This window comes from Dermacentor albipictus, chromosome 3 (assembly GCF_038994185.2).
Source record: "Dermacentor albipictus isolate Rhodes 1998 colony chromosome 3, USDA_Dalb.pri_finalv2, whole genome shotgun sequence".
NCBI classification, from domain to species: Eukaryota; Metazoa; Arthropoda; class Arachnida; order Ixodida; family Ixodidae; genus Dermacentor; species Dermacentor albipictus.
In genome coordinates this window covers 179,726,020-179,743,827 of record NC_091823.1, presented here as the reverse complement: position 1 = coordinate 179,743,827, position 17,808 = coordinate 179,726,020, and the positions used below count along the sequence as shown (strand labels likewise).

The 17,808-nt window shown below is 41.2% G+C and overlaps 1 pseudogene; it reads left to right on the top strand.

Annotated features, from left to right (window-relative positions):
* Window positions 1–8,899: 8,899 nt before the first annotated feature.
* Window positions 8,900–17,519, top strand: LOC135916707 (uncharacterized; annotated as a pseudogene).
* Window positions 17,520–17,808: the final 289 nt, after the last annotated feature.

The following is a 17,808-nucleotide window of genomic DNA, read 5'->3' as shown; positions in this document are numbered from 1 at the left end:
CTAGTGACAGGTTCACCTTTGCCAGTGTTAGTATGCTTCACTGCAAAGCACATTGTGTTTTGTGTTGAAACATACTACAGCACATTTGTCAGTTTAGAATGCAAAGACCCTTGCCATTCGCTTTTGTGATATGACACTCAGTAGAATGAAGACATATTCACTGCTAAGAACATCCACGTTAAAATGGAGACATGAACATTGATGGCAGCATGCGTGATGTTTTATCCTTTTGCTTTGTTGTGTACCTGTCATATTGTCACTATTAAATGTTTCTGTACTTTGTAAGGTGCAGACGTACATAACATACATAGAAAGGAGTCGCTATGTAATTAGTAGCCTTGTTATATTCAGAGACCGGTGTAATGGCTTTCCTGAAGAGAGGTGGGGTTATGTATCTGTGAAGGTTTTTTTTAGAGGGGTAGTTTTCTGAGAAAAAATCTGATGCCGAAAAACAGACCTGTGGTAACCTGGGTGCGAGTATTTAACGGTGGAAAGGATGCAGAATACATTAATATTTTTTGCCTGAATCCAAGAACTAACCGAAATATATAAAACGTTTTAAATAGCATCCATGAGTAACCACAATCTGTGCAAGACACACTTCTCTTGCTCCACTCCATGGAAGCCATCAGCTGCTTTGTTGGAGCCTCTAGTACATTCTCAGTGGCACAGTCATTTTTGTCTGCGTTTTACTTAAGTGAGCCCTAGACATAATTGAGTGATTTGCATTTGCAACTGGTCAGCAGCCTCAGCTCGGGAAACCAGTGGTAGGGCATATTTAATAAAACTAGGTGACACATAGCATTACCATTCCGAGCAGAGACCTGCTTAAATGTTTGTCACACCTGTATTTTCTACCACGAATTCAGAAAATCTATAGCATATTTAGAGCCTTGATTTTAAATGCTGTATAAGTTATCTTGTTCACTGCAGTTGCACTCAGCTTCTGTCTAAATGCGAGAGCGCTTCTGCATAGCTAATCAGGGAACATTCTTATTTACATACCTTCCTTTTATTTATCTCACCTACAATTGAAGATCAAATGTATATAGCACATGAATGTGCTGTGAATCAATCTAACTTGCACTGCCATGTTCATCAGTACAGTGCATGTAGCTGGTGTTAATTCAAGCTAAGCATTACTACAGCGTGTAACTGCAGTTATCAAGGTGTGCGAACAGAGAAATGGAGACCTAAAGACAGTTGGGCAAGGTAAAACATCTTTTTTGTTTATGAAAAGGTGAAAAATACACCAAATGGGACAGAACACCTGCACTTTAATCTTTTCTCGCGCAAGAACAGTGGGAGGTTTAAGGTTTCTTCACTGTGCCATGGAAACTATATGTTTCCATGGCACAGTGCACTCTTACTATATGCACTCAAAGGTAATTCTGATCTGATGGATTTGTTCTTGAATGTGTTTTACCTGTTTCAAACTCATTTTGTTTTCACATATGAAACATGGTTTGACTTTCTGGTACAGGATACTTGCACTCGGCATGGAGTGATGAAGCCCAGCGGTGTACGTCGAAGTGCAGATTTCCACAGTCAAGTAGCAGTTCTTCATCATCAAGAACATCTGTGCTGAAAATAAAGTGTTCCTGCCCACATTCTTGGTTGTCTAATTACTGATCAGCATCAATTACTATGATTCTTGCGCCTCGTTGTTTTCTATGCCAAAGCCACTTCTGCGGGAAATTGTCTGTGATAGTGAATGCTAGAGCACTCATGAACAGCCTTAAAGCCTTTCTATGGGTGGCATGGTAAAATGTATATGTACAGTAAAACTGAGGTGCAAGGCAGAATAGCAAACACCTTGATGCAGCATTGGTAGAACTTATAAATTGGCAATTGTTGTAAGGAACAAGATTTTCTTCAGTAGTGACTACTAGCCCTAAATGGCTTAGAAGTACAGATCTTTCAGATGGGTATACATTGCTACAAGCTTTTTACAGCCAGTCCCAACAGAGATGTTGAATTTAGTAAGAAACTTCAGGTGCTTAAAGTGCTTGCTTCTGGCTAGCAAAAAGCTGCTATTTTTCTTTGCTTTTACATTTGCTTTAAGGAAAGACCAACACCCTTGGGGCCCAATTTGGTAGCAAGTGTATACTCCTCACAGGATTCTCAGTAGCAAATAAAAAGTGCAGATGCTGAGGGACCTTTTTTTTAACTGCTAAAAAAATCTAACTTGGTGGTGGAAGGGGGCTACCTGAATAACAACTCATTATACAATTAGAAAATTTTCTGTCACTACAGCTTTAATAATGTTGTAATAAAATAGAATCGTTGCAGTGATTTGATTTTCCTTCAATTGGGTTAATTGACTTTAGTAACAATAAATACAGTGTAAAAAAGCTAGTCCTGTGCCTCTTTTATGTTCCTGCCTTTGCATTTGCCGGATGAACTAAGTAAAGGTTTCTTAAAATGTGTCACTTAAATTTTGTGTAAAGAGAGACGTGTGTGAACTATGCAGACTCGATGCACGTATTGGAATATATATGAAGTGAAAAATGTGTAGTAAGGAAGGCAATTTAGCGCTATATTACTTAATTCAATGCATATGACTGTGTTCGTTTTAATGTCGTGCAGCATGCAATGTTTATGCACCCCAGCGTTCACACGATACATAGAAATGCAAGCAGCAATTCATGCAGATCCACAATGTGAGACGTCGATGCAGCAATGGCACAAGGGTGAAGGCAATGTTTGACGTTCATTCCGGGAGGACAGGTGTAAGGAGAAAAGTTTGAAGCATATGTAAAAATGCATTTAGGGCTTGTATGCTCCTTGTGTCGAAGTGGCACATATTCAGTGGCTCTGGAATGAGGGAGGATGTACATGATAAAATTAAAGAAGCCAATGAAAATTATGTGCTATTCCATTAAGAAGTGTCTGCACTTTAGAGAAACCCATAAGTTGACATTATATTTACTGGTTTTACGTACTAATTTATTGTTTGAAAATGAAGAGCATATGTGCACTGTGTAAACAACACAGAAACTTCAAGGGGGGCAGGGGAATGCACACGCCTATTGTTATCATTGGACGTATGCTTGATAAGTAACTTGCACGTTGATCATATATAGCAAGTGGTTTGTGATCAAACAATTAAACATACATGCCGAGTTAAAACTACCAAAGAGAAGTGCAACACAAAATAAGTTTTTGTAAGTGTCTGCAATGTGATTTCCCTAAAATACTTTCTTAAATGTTATGTCATTGCCATTGCTATGTGAAGCTAATGAATAGGTTGAATAGGTACTGTAGGTTAGGCACATACTCTGCTGTTGACATATGTGCCAACAGTGCCACGTGAACAAGATGAACAAACTTTTCAACCGGTGGCAGCTTGCAGAGTGACTGCCGACATATGATCTCGTTGCTTAGGCATTGATGTTAATACGTGAATTCACACTTAAGTGTGCTGAGATTACTGTACTTCAGTGAAAAGATTACTCCTATCGTAGAGGCACCAAAACCATTTTTGATTACAAGGCCATTTGCTCATAAAGGAAAAATATTGCTACAGAGTTGAAAATTTGGGCACAAGTGAAAAAGAAAAACCTGCTGAAATGGAACAACAGTAGGAAAGTTGTTTCACATGAACCTATCACACAGACAAGACAATAGGTGTAGCAACCATGAAAATTGCCTAGTAAAGAATGTACATAAATGATTAGATGGAAGAATCTAAACAGACAAGGTTAGTATACAACAACCAGCGACAAAGAAAATTTGTTTGGAAAGTACAGGGAGAATAAATTTTCAATATCAGAAAGGCATGGAAGTTGGCATTAGAAGCTTTGCCTCTGTCCTGCTACTCCACATGTGTGATGGTGGAGAAAGGGAACAAAAAGGAAAGAGTTCAGATGATGATATGTCTCCTAAAGTAAAGCATAGTAAATGAATGGTTTAAAGGCTGTGAAAGCCTGTGTAGATTGGGCCATTTGGTCGTGACCCATAACACGAGCTGAGCAAGACACACAGGAGTGCAAAAAGGCACAAGAAGGCAAAAGCCAGTGTTTCAGCCATTTAGCTCAATTGCCTGCTTTTGTATGTCACATTGTTCACAGGAAATGCTGCCATTGTGCATATAGTTAATGTAGGTCACAGACCAAGGTCAAAATAAGAATAAAATTTTAACAATTTCATTTTTATTTTGACCTTGGTCAGTGACCTGCTTCATCTTCTAACAGTGCTTTTACCTGATTCCGTCGAACTTTTGACTACATATAATCAGATGCATGTTTTGAAGTTTCTAGGTATGATACCACAGCACTGTATATTATATTAAAGGAGTCCAAACATGGTGAGGCTAACTGAATAATAAATCGCCTTGTCTAAATCAAGACACCAAATTTTTAGGCGGTATAAGGCAAAACAAGCTTATAAATGACTGGAAACTTGTGCAGGCTTTTAAATAAAAACTTGTTCATATGCATAACAGTTATAGTTTTCCTGAAGCAGACTCATTTGCAAGTGTCACATCAACCTCTCTCTCTCTAGACTGCAGCAACTGTTGTTTTTCCTTACATTGTAATCAAATGAAATGAATATTTTACAACATTGAATAGTCAATTCTCAAACTGAATAGCAAATTAAAGACTAATCAATTCCTATTGAAAATTTCAAATACTCAAGCACCCTACACCAGCCTTGTACATGTTACAGGAAAAAGGTAACTGATTGCAATTACTACTTTCAAAAATGTCATTGATTACAGTCACCATGCAATTACTGCCCAACTATATTAATTGAATAATTAGTAAAACATTCGTCGATTACTTTAACATTACTTTCCTCCCTACTTTTACTAACATTACACAAATAAAGTAAATAAAGCGAGCTGGCCCGGCTCGTTCAGTGCATCCTCTGCAGCCCTTTACAGGTTTTTTTTCTTCACTAACGATTGCTTTTAAAAATGTTATTTTGTTATTTACCCTCATTTTCTTGCAAAGGCATCTGCACTGACACTGAAAACTTGCTTGATGTGTGTGCTGGAAAGAAAGGCTGTGTTGTAATGTATCAACACCTTGCACACAAGATTGTGGTTACTCAATAGTACTATCATTGGGTTTGGGTCCTCTATGAACCACAGTGCTTCACTGTTGTTGAGTCTAGATGAAAGTGACCTCAGTAGGATCAGTGAAAAACTAAAAAAACGCCCATAGGTTACCTATTTCCCGGCATCAACGTCTGCAGTGGCCATCGCTATCAATTAAGTCACAGAAGTGCCGTTTATATTTGTCAGCCAACATCTGCTGGACTTTCTCCCGGCTCCCTCTGCTTGTTAGCCATTTAGGCTTAAACATGCGCATAGACTGGACGATAGGCCATTCACAGGAGCAAATATCTTGGGAGCCTGGCCTCACATTTCATTAACCAAGAAAGCCATTCGAGAGCTAGCTTCTTCACTCCCTGAAGACAACAAACATCAGTGCCCGACTGTAGATATCCTGCAATTAACTTAGTGCAATGTGTGAAAGTGTGATGTAGACTGTTTTCTCTTTCTTCCTTTCACTCCCCCTTCACCTCCTCACGTGTAGGGTAGCAAACTGGACTCAGTCTGGTTAACCTCCCTGCCTTTCCTTCTTCCATTCTCTCCCTTCCTAGACTTAAACAACTAATTGTACTGGACCCCAGCAAATGTTCATGTTCCTTGAAAATGTGGGCAAGTGTGTAATGTAATTTAATATGAAGCTGCATCATATTCAGCCCTAAAAATACTGCTGCTGTATCACAATGTATCACAATCGCATATTTGGTATATATGAATCACGAATATATGAGACAGAAACATGCGTGTTTAATGGCCAAAAGCTTCTGTCTATATCAGAAAAGTCATACAATTCACTAAGCAAACAATAAGAATTGACAAGCAGCTTCTAAAGTGCTTATAGGTGAGAGAAATATATATATATATATATATATATATATATATATATATATATATATATATATATATTAGAGAAAAGCTGAGAGCTTGGACTTCCAAGAGAAGCTTAAAAATCAGAAAGTCTGCCATGTTAAGATGGTTAAGGCACAGCTGCAGGATGCTGATTATGGGAAGGAGGTGACCCTGATACATGTTTTCATCCTTTTGGACACTGTAGTTCCTGCTATATTTAAGTACCCGAAGTTGCACCGCTCACCTGTTATAGCTTGTTTGTGAGAAAGACAACCGGCTATATGTAATTGGTTATAGAAAATTTTTTAAAATTACAGCGAGCATTACTGAGTAAACAAAGTAATTGGTAAGTTACAAAATTATAATAATAATAATTATTTAAAAGAAACTAAGCACACTTAATTTATTGCGTACAAGTCTGCCCTGTACTATAGTGTATGTGCCACCTATTAGTCCCAGTAATGTCCCATCTTTATGCATTGTTTCTTCATGACAAATGCTTATCAACCAGCCCAACTTTACCCTTTGCTGCTACTAAATTACCTCACAAACTGTCATTTCATGCCATTTATCTACACACACAGATAGAGACATACATACATATGTATGTGTGCATACTCACACATCAAATTTCCTGATGACAAGCATGCAAGCCTGTATTATTTACCCAGCAAACTGACATTACCTTTCATAGAACTCATTATTTTAGTAACTGCAAGTGGTCCTAGGAACGTTTCAGTCAATTAGCTTAGTATCCCATTTATGTAGCACTCACAGAAACATTAATTAAATATCCTCATTATTTGAACATATTTATGGATGTCCCCTTCAAAACCTGGCCTCTGAGGCTACAAACATATGAAGGCTGTAGGCGAAAATTCCTTTGGTTCACATACCCTGTTATCCTCCTCCCCAGGGCCTGCATATTGCGCATATAGTTTAATTGTATTATTAATTTGTGTAGTGCTATATGCTGACAATAAATAATATTCTCAACATGTGTTCTCATATGCCCACTTTGTATGAGTTTGTCACCTATGATAATATCGTTACTGAAACTTAGCACCCAACACTGTAGCTGTTATCACTCAGTATCAAATAGCTTACTATTTCAATCGTAACATCTGATTCAGCGAACAACAGGGGACAAACAATCTTTAAACAATTTCTTTGTCTAAAGGGACGGAATTTATTTCTCATACCTATATTCTATGATTGCTATAAAACATAATTAATATAAAGCATAAATAAAGGACAATATAGCATTATATGAAACTTGAATTTATTACTTGTTGACATATCAGGCTTTCATATGGCACTTGTGTGTTTAAGTTAGGCATCAGTTCTAAAGGGAAGTACATCACTTTTCTGCACTCTTGGTTTTGCTTTCTAAAGGATATTTTAATCTGTTAGAATATATGACAGTGGCGTAGCTAGGGGGCTGCATAGCTGGCATGTGCCCCTTCCCCCGAAATTTTTTTTTTGTCAATATGCAGCCTGCCCATCTCTCCTACCCCTCCCTCCCCCTCCTCGTCCCTGGACACCGAAGGCGCACCCCCACCCCCCTACTGAAATTTATAGGTAGCAAAACGGCACCTGCCCTGCCCAGCACCATGCCCTCTTCCACCCCGCCCCTTCATATGCCATGACTGCGATCAAGTGCATGCCCCTCGATCTCGAAAAAGTTTCTTGCTACACCAATCACTTGCAAGCTTCGCGTGCCTCATAATTTACATTCTATATGGTTTTATGATCGTGAACAAGGCAAATTAAGCAACAGCTCAAGTAAACGTACGGCATTTTAAAATATATTGCTGTGAGCTTAAATTAACTCATCAAAAATGCAGTTAACGAGGAATAATTCTTCGCGCAGTTCCATTTTTAAGTCCACATGCTTCTTTTACTTTTCTGTAAGTTTAATCGATTCATGCACTCACTCCCAAATGTATTTCTTTCCATGAGCTGACCAGCCGCCCGTGGTTCATGCATATACGGCGGCCGCATTTTGACGAGGCCGGAATAAAAGGTCGAGAGCTTGAGTATCGAGCTTTTCTTTCTTTGTTTATTTAGCGGGGAGGAGGAGGGTGTCAGAGTTATAAGGACAAGGCAAGGGGTCGAATATGATTCGAAGGTCTCCGGACATCTCTCGCCGCGTGCGGCACGGGCGATTTTTTTCCACCGCGCTTTCCCTTTCACCCACAGCCACTGCAGCAATGCGGCAACCGCAGCCACGACCGAACTAGAAACATCCAAATAATTTGGACTCCGGAGCACGAAGCCGCCCCCGGCAATGAGGCGCCAGACGAGCTGACTCGAGCTCTCTACCGGGGCCCCTCGATGACCGAGGCGGTGGAGAGCGCATTCTAAAATATGGAAAGATCACGCAGCATTATAGATTGGATCGTAGACTGGTGTCCCCGCCAGACCCGAAATTAAACAACAGACAAGCAGACGCGTGGAGACGTCGGCAAACTTATACGTATCCGCACCCGGGTGCATGCCGAACCACGTACGTGTTCCCCGAGGCCAGGAGCGATAGGTGTAATCTTTGTGCGGCGAGAGATACCCTCGACCCTCATAATATGGGAATGCCCGTACTTTCCCGGAGTGACGCACAATATTAGTAGTAGAGACACCTGGGAGACCCTGGTGCGCAGCTCAGACTCTGAGCTCCGGTTCCGGCTCGTCCAACTGGCTGAAGAGGCTGCATGCATCTGAGGCGGCGGCACCCGCCCCTGACCTGCGTGTCGGGGGATGGATAGATCGCCTTATCCGTTAGAGAATAAAGTTTATTCCTGTATTCTACCTATCTATCTACGACCGGACTGAGTTCGGCCGCGCAGAACAATTGAGTGAGTTCAAAGGCGTGGCCTAAGCAGGCGCGCATTTTTCGTCTGCTATACTCTGAAGCGCGAATCACGTGCCTTTCAAGGTTAGAAAAGGCTTGTTTTAAATTTCGCGCATTTAACTTCGCTTGGGTTTTAGTCAAGGATGTTCGGCTCGAGTAATGTAGCTGCCGCCATGAACGTAGGCTCAAAAGGGGTGGATAAAGCAACTGGAACTTAAATGTAGCTACTTTACATCTGTATGTCAGAACCCTATATAATTGACTGGGTAAGTTGGTATTGCATTCATGAGGCAAGCAGCGCGAAAAACAACGACAAAAACAAAAGGCGGATATATAATCAACGCTGCCTTTGTCTTCTTCGATCCCTCATCTCGTTTTTTGATTGCGCTGTTCAATTGCTTCAAGTATGTGCATTCTTATTGGCAAAATACATTGCCATACAAAACACCACACGGTCATGCACAAGGTGCACATTTGTGGCGCCAAATAGTACGCGCGCTGTCCTTTTGGTATAACGTTCGTTTATTCGATCATTCTTGGTTAGTCATTTGCTTTCCCGCTGTCTTCTATCTTCTATCCGCTATCTTGTCTTCTATCCGCTATCTTGCAGGATCTTTCACACTGGGTCCCTCGGTAGATGTCGAGGTGCGCTCATTCAGTGGTGTACGCATCGAGAAGTTGTTTCCCTTGATCACCGATAGCCTGGCAAACGCGCACGTGGTGGTTCTTCATGTCGAAACTAACAATGTCGGCGAAGAACCACTCACGCGGAGTGCCAGGTTCCGGGCACTAATTGATCGCATTATTGATGTCAACCCATGCATCCGTGTGGTGGTGTCTGCAATTCTGCCGAGACAGACGAGTTTTCTCAAGTGCCGGTGGGCGCTAACTGGTCGGGAATTGGAGACATCCAACAGGGATGCTAGGGAGACGAATGTCATTTTGCAGGCGCTGTGCCAGAAGAATGGCTACAGGTACCTGGACAGCACTCGCGAGTTGTCGGGGATGCTGAAGGCCGACGGCGTGCACCCGACGCCACGTGGTAGCCAGGTGAGTGCCTTGCAATTAATTTCATTTATTTATTTTACTTATTTACACATACTGCAGCCTCGGTGAGGCTATTGCAGGAGCGGGCAGTGAGGGAGTGAAGCGAAAAAAGAGAGCGAGAAAACAAAATACAAGCACAAGAAGAATGTAATGGTTTTCAAAAATTCTTGCATAGGTAAAGAGCGGATGCTTCCAGGTAGTGAATTCCAGAGTTCAATGGCCAGTGGAAACAAGCTGTGCATGAACATCTCTGTTCGGCAAAAGAAGGATGTGGTTAAGATTATGAGAACTCTTAGTGATAGAAGGTGTACGAAGCTGTATAATGGGAAGAATGTCGGCTATAGTTGTGAAAAATGATGCGCACCGATTTCTTTTGGACTGATTCTAATTTCTTAATATCGGATTTCTTATGAGGATTCCATATGATGCAGCCATAATCAAGAATAACGTGGATAAGTGTTTTATATGTCAGCAGTTTGGTATCCCTTGGAGCTTTACGCAATGAATGATGGAGGTGAGCGAGACGTTTAAAAGCTTTGTTACATATGATATCAATGTGTTTCGACCATGATATGTTATGAGAGAAATGAAGACCAAGGTATTTAAATTCGGTTACTCTGTTTAAATCCTGGCCGTGGAAAGTGTACGTGAAAAGTGATGGAGATAGGGTAGGCGTCTGGAAAAGGACATGGAAACAGTTTTAGAGATATTAATGTTCATTTGCCATTCCTGCACCACCTACGAAATTTTGCAAAGGAGTGATTAAGTAAATCATGATCCATAAGGTATTTAGATTCGGGTACTCTTTTTAAATCCTGACCATGGAAAGTGTACGTGAAAAGTGATGGAGATAGGCGTCTGGAAAAGGACATGGAAACAGTTTGAGAGAAATTAATGTTCATTTGCCATTCCTTGCACCACCTACAAAATTTTGCAAAGGAGTCATTAAGTAAATCATGGTCCATTGGTGTGTTAATATTATGATAGAGGACGCAATTATCAGTGTAAAGACGAATATTAACAGATACATAATGCGACAAGTCATTAATATATATGCGTGTATTACATCTGGCGGATGTCACTATCACGATCGTTTAGCCGTACTGTCCGGCCGCACCATGAGATATCTTGCATGTGCGCCATGGAATAATTATGGGTACTTGCTGGATACAGTGCGAGGACATGTTGATCAAGGCCATTTGTGCGGCATTTGCTATGAGGAATATATGTGCGCAAATAGAGTGTTCGATTCCATCTAGGCCCTACAGCAGGCAAGAAAATCAGGCGGCAGATTGAACTAAATCAACTTTTCAAAACAAAGTGTGTTAAAAATTATGCAATATATATATATATATATATATATATATATATATATATATATATATATATATATATATATATATATATATATATATATATACTTAATTGAGGTGCTGACAAGCGATAGCCCTGTATTATAATTTGAGCTCATCAGAAAATGCATTTCTAACATGTGGAAACAGACAGAGTACCTCAGAGCACAGCCATTTATGTGTGGGTCACAGAAGTTTCAAATGGCAACTGTCGTAAGACGTCCTTGGTAGTATATGCAACATTTGGATGTCTTGTTCCCAGAGCAGTGCATGGATACCAAGACATGATTTCGGTGTCCCATGGATGAAATAAACCCTACACTGGGTAGTTTAGCACGAAAGCGTTTATTTTCTCTATGTACACCACATGAATATCCAAAGCATTTCTTAAATATTAGATCCCTGTGTGTGTTTCTTCCTGTTTCAGTTGCTGGGGCGCCTGCTGCGTCACACCATCAGGAGTGTCGTTGAGGACATGGGTAAAAGCCATGGTGAGGTGGCGTGGCAGCACCAGGTCCAGGAGGAGCATGAAGAGCTGCGCTGCCAGCATGGTGACCAGTCTGATGCGTTGTTACAGCACTGGGGCAGTGACAACAACTTTCCTGTGCTTTCTTTTCACTCAGGAACTAATGTAGCTCCCACAGGTTGCAGTGCCAAAAAGACAAGGGCAGCAGTAGTGCGCAAGTCTTCTTCTGCCACTGTGCAGCACTGCACTGCTGTTGCAGTGACGCCCACAGTCACTGAAGCAGACCCTGTGCTTGCGTACCCCGCACTGTCGGTGACTGCTGGGGCAAGTACCAGGGACTTGACTGGTGCTGTTGCTGCACAGCCAGCAGGAAGGTGCCCTGTGCGTGCTCCTGCACTTGTTGGTGGTGTGTGGGTGTACCACAAGGCACGCAAGACCGTGCCAGCTACCGTGCCACCGCCCTCTGCAGCTGCTAAGCAGAGCTCAGCTTCTGGCCGTGGGACACTTGGTGCTTGCTGCACGACACCCAAAGTGAGCCCCCAGCCAGAAGCTGAAGTGCTAAGCGAGGGCAGTGCCACAGCAGCAAACAGCTCTTCTGGACCTTGCGGTAAAGGCCAGGCAGAGGTAAAGAAAAGTACAGACGTAGACCAGAGCACAGCTGCATCAATGAAAGCTCATGTAGCAATGAACAGCATGAAGGAGTGGCCTGCATGTGCTCCTGCACTTTTTGGTGGTGTGTGGGTGCACCACAAGGTGTGCAAGACCGTGCCAGCTACTGTGCCACCGCCCTCTGCAGCTGCTAAGCAGAGCCCAGCTTCTGGCCGTGGGACACTTGGTGCTTGCTGCACGACACCCAAAGTGAGCCCCCAGCCAGAAGCTGAAGTGCTAAGCGAGGGCAGTGCCACAGCAGCAAACAGCTCTTCTGGACCTTGTGGTAAAGGCCAGGTAGAGGTAAAGAAAAGTACAGACGTAGACCAGAGCACAGCTGCATCAATGAAAGCTCATGTAGCAATGAACAGCATGAAGGAGTGGCCTGCATGTGCTCCTGCACTTTTTGGTGGTGTGTGGGTGCACCACAAGGTGTGCAAGACCGTGCCAGCTACTGTGCCACCGCCCTCTGCAGCTGCTAAGCAGAGCCCAGCTTCTGGCCGTGGGACACTTGGTGCTTGCTGCACGACACCCAAAGTGAGCCCCCAGCCAGAAGCTGAAGTGCTAAGCGAGGGCAGTGCCACAGCAGCAAACAGCTCTTCTGGACCTTGCGGTAAAGGCCAGGCAGAGGTAAAGAAAAGTGCTGGCCTTGAGCAGAGCCAAGCAACAGTGAGCTTAGAGGGTAGCACCACAGTGTGCGGCAGCAAGAAGGCAAAACGCCGGCGTAATAAACATATTAAGCTTGCAAAATTACAGCAGGGCCATGTTCACACAGGTGGAGGAAATCTGTCTATAGGTAGCAAGTTTACAACATATAGGGCCAGCTATGAGGAATGGAAGAAGGAAGGGTGCCATCCTATGCGTATTTCAAAATCGGGTAAAAATCCATTTTGCACCGACAAAGATATAAGTGAAGCAGAATTTCCGTACATCCGAGTTGCATTTGTCTGTTGCAATACAGGGCATGCAACTCCGAGAGGACAGAATATTCGGCCCAATCAGCGCTTCAATGGGACAGGATGTAAGGTTGAACTAAGACTTGTGCTGCGGTCTACACCACAGCCATACTATGGAGTCTTAAACATATCAGAGGTGCACAACCACAAAACAGGCCCTGAAACTTATGTATGGTATGCTATGAATCGTGCACTAACTGCTTCAGAAAAAGACCAACTTAAAGATTTAATTTCCTGCAATGCAACATCGAAAGACATTAAGGAAGTTGTTCTGGAAAAAACTGGAAAATTCATTACTTCACAAGATGTCAGAAACTTAAGGCATGCAACAGTTCAAAAAATAAAGGACAGTGCACATCATGGCGCGCTTCTGCTAGAAATAAATAGATAAATTGTTTTCCGAAAACACTGGGTGGAAGGTGCATATAGAAAAAAGTGCAGATAATGACCTTTTGTACATATTGCTGCAGTCGAAGCACATGGCCCAGTTAGCAGAAAAATACCCTGAAGTATTGTTTTTTGATGGCACCTATAAAGTAAATAAAGAGGGGTATATCTTGCATTCGGTTCTGTGTGAGGATTGAACTAGCCATGGCAGGTCCGTGTGTTATGTATTTGTTCAGCGGGAGACATCTGAAATATTAAAGTCTTTCCTGGAGACATTCCTGTGTTTGAATCCTGTCGTAAAGAACAAGTGCAAAGTTGCAGTAATGGACAAAGATCTAAATGAAATGAACATAATTACTCAGCTTCTGCCTGAATGTAGTATATTGTTGAGTTCATGGTATGTACTAAAATATTTACACACCAAAGTTATGCAACATATGATTCAAAAAGCATTGATAAAATGAGTGTAAAAGATGTCATTACCAAACTGGTTTTTGCACACACTGTGGACATTTATAAAGAGAATTTACTAAATTTGGAAACATTACTTAAGGATGACAGAACCCTTCTGGAGTTTTTTTACAAAAACTGGCACAGTTGCAGGAGCATGTGGGTTCATGCTTATCGTTCTAATGTGCACAGTTGAGGAAATAATACTAATAATCAGATGGAAAGTCATAATAAAAAGCTCAAGAGATATTTACGGCGTGAAATGCACTAAGTTGAAGCAGTGAAAGCTTTGGTACGTTATGTTACCCATGATGCTCTTTCAGTTAGCCATGCCCAGTACAGAGAAACACAGTTGCGCATTGACATCAGGAAGACTGACACATTTTACACGGAAGTTTCAGCAAAATGTACAGAGTATGCAAAAAGATTGGTATGTAAAGAGTACGAAACATACAAGAAAAATCCAGGAAAATGTTCAGCTTCTGGTGACAAACACGTTGTTTCTGTTAACAACAAATGCTATGAAGTTAGCGATAGAATGAGAGCCTGCATATGCACATTTAACATGCAGTACAAGCTGCCTTGCAGGCATATCTTTGCTGCTAGGTCAGAAGAAAGAGAAATTTTTCGATGAGTGTTGTGTACCACAGCGCTGGCTGAAATCTGATTTTGATGACATTGATCTGACAATGTCGCCAAACAAACTAAACATTCTCACAACGAGCATAGCAAAAAAGGCACAACCAAACCTTGATACTCCAGAGGCTAGATATAAATATGCATATGCACGACTCTTAGAACTCTCAAAGGCAACTGCAAACATGTTAGCACAGTACAGCGAAACTGAACCTAATGAAAAACTGGGAGAGTGTGAGGATTTCTTTCACAACCTTGTGACTTATTCTAGAAACAAGAAAGAGCATTCAACATTTGATGAAATGGCACAAAGCAGTGAACAAGAAATTAGTATACAGGAGGATGTAGAAAGTGAAGGAGAACTGAGCATTTCAAAGAGTGATGTAGACCCGGATGACGGCATTCCAGTGATGTCTGTAAATGATAACTCCACTGATCGATACTGCATTTCAGATGAATCACAAGACCTACCAGATGTAAATAACTGTACAATAGTCTCACATGCTCAAATAATATGTCAGGCTCTTGCGAAGGGATCAGACCCAAACCTCATGCCTAGTAGTAATGCTGCTCAGCAGCTAACAGTGCTCAGCATCCCTCTTGTTCAATCAGCTCGTGGCCGAACACGTAAGAGAAGACGTGTGGATCATACAAACGAAAGAGAAAAAAAGGTGTCTAACTGTTTATGACAACACTAAATTTAAACAACAGGCCTCATTGCCGATGTTTCTAGCAAAACAGCACAAGGATGTATTGATAACATTGCTGAAGCTATTTGTGGTTCGGATAATTGCAACCCTTACACAATAAACACCTCTGAATTAAAGGCCTTGCGAGGCACAGGGTGGCTGTCAGATGCAAATATTAATGCAGCATTATATATTATATCACTTCAATTTCCTGATATAGGTGGGTTTCAGGATGTTCTTCTTGGGGAGAGGTTTAAATTCAAGAAGCAAAACACCTTTATTCAAATCCTACACGTTCCTGGACATTGGGTCACTGTTACAAACTATGGAGCCCCTAAGGATACTGTTTTTCTATAAGATTCATTGGATCAGGCCATTCCAGTTAGTGCAGTACATCAAATAATCAACATCATGCATCTTTCTTCTAATGCTCTTAATGTTCATGCTAAAGCAGCTCAGCGTCAAGAGAATAGTTACGACTGCGGTGTTTTTGATATTGCAAATGCATTTACCATTGCATCTGGCGTCGACCCCTGCACGGCAACTTTTGACAAGTCCAAAATGCGCAGGCACCTAATATCATGTCTAACAGATAATGAAATGATTCACTTCCCTTCTTCTGCCTTGCCAGTGCCTAGGGTAGAGCCAAAGTGGAATTGCTTTTTTTGTTCCAGAATGAGTTTGACTATTAGCAGGAAAAACCTAAACTTTGGGCTGCCTGACAGCGCAAAATCCAAATTTCTCCCCGCACTTTAAGTATAACACCCAGTTTGTTCCAGTCAAGTTTGAAATAATATAATGGCCGAAGGACAATACTTATACATTACATGTTGTGGTTGCATGTACATTTTAGATTTGTTATCATGTTTATATGCCTACACTTTTAGCCATACAGCCATTGATTTTAGGTCTTTGTACAGCTGTCCTTGCAACTTTAGCTTACTCAGAGTAAATTCTTTTCATTAAAAAGCCTTGCTGCACAGCCTTTGACCATACCCTTGGAGGTCTTTTGATGGTGAAAACCATACTGGTGCCTGCCTTGAGTGTGTGTTCAGATAATGTCAACAAAAAAGTTACCGTGGCCTAAAAATTATGTGTAGCTTGTCTGTGCATTCTTCGAAGTTTGCTGTTGCTTGTGTTCTGCATCTAAAAGTAATTCATGTTAAATGAGGTGCACATGTATGGCTGAAAAGGTACATGCTAAGGGTAAGCTTTAAAAAAATGTGAGCTATTTTTCTCACTTCCAGTGTTGTGTCCGCAGCATTTTCTCTAAATGTCATAGTTCACAGGTTGGCAGGTAAGACTTAGTGACATGAAACTGGAAGAAAATCAGACGACATAAAAAAATGTTTGCTGAAATCTTATTGTTTATGCTAATTCTTTGTATGCTAGTGGAGTTTAGTATTAAATATTACACTGTTTTATTAAAGTGCCTGTGATATTAGAAATTGCAAATGGAGATACTTCTAAAATCCTTTTTACCATTCATGAGTTATTCATAGTGATGTTGTAGGCACTCGCTCAGCAGAGCAGTTGAGATTCGCATCCTTGATGAGCTGCAACCTGAGAAGTAACTCATATGTGAAGTTATACCGCAGTCACGTGTGCTCTTTCAAGGACCATAAAAATCAATGGTCATTGACATCCATTAGTTCCATTTGCTCCCTTTCACTAGCTCACACAAATGAGCCAACTGAGGAATGTACGTTTCAATGGCCATTGGTTTCACTGATCCCTGAAAGTGAGTGAGTGACTCTTATATTAAACACTTTTGCTTTCTGATACCTCTTCCAATATCTTCACGAACCCAAACGTTCCACAAAATATTAAGTTAGCAAAACTTAAGGCATTGCAAAAATTAAAACTGCTACTGTACTGAGTCATGGCCATTTAACATGTAAGTGAACTAGAATAATGGCAACAAACAGTACATGCCAGCGGTGCTCTCGTTTAACACATAAACTGCAGTCCTTTAAAACAAAGTTATTATTTAGTTTGCCTTTTCTTTTAGATTTCATTTTAGGGTAACTTTTCTCCTGGTTACTAACTAAAAGTCATGTCAAATGTTGGGTGCACTGGTTTACTATACTTGCATTGATGTGTGACAACTTGCACTTGTATTCTAGATTTGAAACAATTATTTTTGCTCATTCCACTGCTTTTACCCTTAAAATTTCATAAGATTGCATTTTTTGGTCTACACCATCCAATAAGACAATTTTTGTGCATGTCTGGTTGTCTAGAAAAAAAGTTTATATGGCTACAGTATATTCAACTTGCTTTATGAAACGTAAGCTGTTGCATAGAGCGCACTAGTTTTGATGCCTGTTGGCCAATAAAATTCCGAACAAGCCATGCAGATGGTGCAGGCCAAGAACTTTAACTTCATTGAAGTATTTGGTGAGAATAAAGCAATAGTGC